Source organism: Mus caroli, unplaced genomic scaffold (genome assembly GCF_978045245.1).
Source record: "Mus caroli unplaced genomic scaffold, Mus_caroli_1 scaffold_5, whole genome shotgun sequence".
Lineage (NCBI taxonomy): Eukaryota > Metazoa > Chordata > Mammalia > Rodentia > Muridae > Mus > Mus caroli.
The window spans coordinates 17,402,067-17,404,663 of record NW_028227260.1 but is presented as its reverse complement, the minus strand read 5'-3'; the positions used below and the strand labels follow the sequence as shown (position 1 = coordinate 17,404,663).

Sequence of the window (2,597 nt, the reverse complement as noted above, 5' to 3'; positions counted from 1 at the left end):
CTTGGGAGTTTGTTCTCTCTTTCCATCATGTGGGTCCTGAAGTCGGGTTGTCAGGCTTGAGGGCAAGCATCCTTCCCTTCTAAACCATCTTCCCTATCTTCCCAGCAACATTTACCGCTGGTGTTTGGTTGTTGTTTGTTTTGAGTGTTTTTGAGACAGGGTCTCTCCATTATATAGCTCTCTAGCTGTCCTGGAACTCACTGTGTAGACCAGCCTGGCTTTGAACTCAGAGATCTACCTGCCTCTGCCTCTCTAGTGCTGGGATTAAAGGCATGTGCTGCCATACATTAAGAAAAAAAAATTGTCTTTAATCATAAAAAGATAAATCTTTGCTATGATTAAGAAATGTAGATGTCAAAATGTATATGTATCAGAGACCAATTTTACATTTTCATGCATATAATTACTTTGTATTAGTCCAAATGCTATAGAGGTAAAATACTAGCTATAGAATTAAGACACTCTGGCAGTTTCCAGGAACCTCACGTGGGCATGCCCTATATTACTTTGTAAGTCCATCACCCAGGTTTGTACTTCATTTTCAGAGTCAATGGGCAGATTAAAATTTGTTCATATATGGGTCACAATTCTTGTTGCTTTGCTTGGGCTTATGCAACTTTAAATAAGCTACAGTGGGGTGGTACGTAATTTAAAGAAGTGCTATTTCAGTAACTACTTTTAAAATTCGAGTTTAAAGTATTATCTTTGCTACTACGCTAATCCTTTGATGAAAAGTATTAGCATATATCTAGGGGTTTGGTATGTCCTTTCCTCTTAAAACTGCTATGCACTGTACACTGTGAATGCCTTCCAGTATTCTCTATCTAGATCAGTCAACAAGTTCACTTTTCCTTTATGTTTTCATCCCATATTCTTTACATTGAAGATAGTATTTCAATTCTTCACTTGTAGCAGAAAATGATCATACTGGAAAATTTTCTGTATACAGAGAATAACATCCAGATTTATCAACTAACAAATGGTCTCAGGAATCGTTGGGAGGTGAGTTATTCTATAATAACTGTGCTTCAGTTGCCGTGCAGTGCGTCCAGACACAATCCATTTCAACTTCTGACCATTTGGTTTGGAGCACTTGTTTGATGAATATTCGGTTAAACACTTGGAAACAAGCTCTTGCCAGAAGGTCAAATCTCGGCCACTTATCTTGGAATGTTTCTGAATACATTCTACTCCTTCTGTTAACTCTACGTACTTCAGTGCTTGGATCTCCAACGCAATGCTAGATAGCGCCAGCACAGAAGGCTTTGCCTTAGAAAATATAATCCTGCAGTGGCAGGCCTTAAGTTGGGCTTCTAGTCTTTCAAAACTCAGATCGTTTCTCCTCTCAAATGGCAAGGTGTCGTGAATGAGTGAATAATAGAGCTGCAGAAATTGAAAGGCAGTAGTAGCTTTGACTTTCCAACACACTTTCTCCAACACAATCTTCTCCATTCTCATCAGGTCTGAAACTGTGAATCTATACTGACTTATTCGGATCAAATCAGTCGCCAGTGGGACATTCCTTTCCTCTTCAGTCGCTTTCACAGCCAAATAAAAGCAGCTCAGTCCAACACACCCAAGGTGCTTCGCCTCTGCCTTCATTTTAGACAAGAATATGTCCAGTAAATTCACAGCTAGGGAAAATGTCTCCGTGTCAAAGCCAAAGAACTGAATTAGACTAAGTAGATCTTTTACTTCAAAGTCCTGTAGTCTTGCAGTCATTCTGAGGCCATTATCATGGGCAGACTCAATTAGTTTCAAGCCACAGACCTTTGGCTGACATCTAGACTCCTGTTCCAACAGGGTGTTCAGCTGGTGTAGCAGTTTCTGAGAGTCAGTTGTCAGTACTTCTATCATCTTGACAGCCACATCTTCACCACGGTGACCACCCACCCCGGGCCTGCTCTCAGCTCGCCCCACGTCCCCGATCCGACAGGCCTACTAGGGGGACGGACTAGGGAGTGGGGGGCAAGTGAGCAGAGGCCCGGGGAGGGGCCAGCGTCCCGGTGGAGGGTCCCTCAGTGCCCTGACCATGCACTGCCTTCCTAGGGGTCAGTGCGCAGCGAAGGACTGCGCTGGGCAGCGGAGGGTGCTGGTCTCTTCTTAATCACCGCTAATTTCTTAGCTCCAGCTAACCAGCATCAATAGTCCCAGTAATGCAAAGTTTTTGCTTTAGTACTTCTGGTATCTTGTTAATCCCCGCTAACCAGGAACACAGAATATTCCAACTCCAAAATTGCAATGGCCCTGAAAAGAGTCTTTAATTTTCCCTCTGAAATTTCACAAGCCAGGCCTCCATCTTCTGCACTGTTCTAAACATTATCTTCCAAGCTCCTACACAACATCTGACAGAGCTCTTAACACTGAATGGATCTTCTAGCCCAAATTTCCAAAGTCCTTCCACAGTCCTCCCCAAAACACGGTCAGTTTGTCACAGGAATACCCCACTATGCTGGTACCAATTTGTCTTAGTCAGGGTTTCTATTCCTGCATGAACATCATGACCAAGAAGCAAGTTGGGAAGGAAAAGGTTTATTCAGATTACAATTCCATACTGCTGTTCATCACCAAGGAAGTCAGAACTGGAACTCAAACAG

General features: G+C 42.9%; 1 pseudogene; it reads right to left on the bottom strand.

Annotated features, from left to right (window-relative positions):
* Nucleotides 1–819: 819 nt before the first annotated feature.
* On the bottom strand, nucleotides 820–2,030 carry LOC110287707 (cyclin-G1 pseudogene; annotated as a pseudogene).
* Nucleotides 2,031–2,597: the final 567 nt, after the last annotated feature.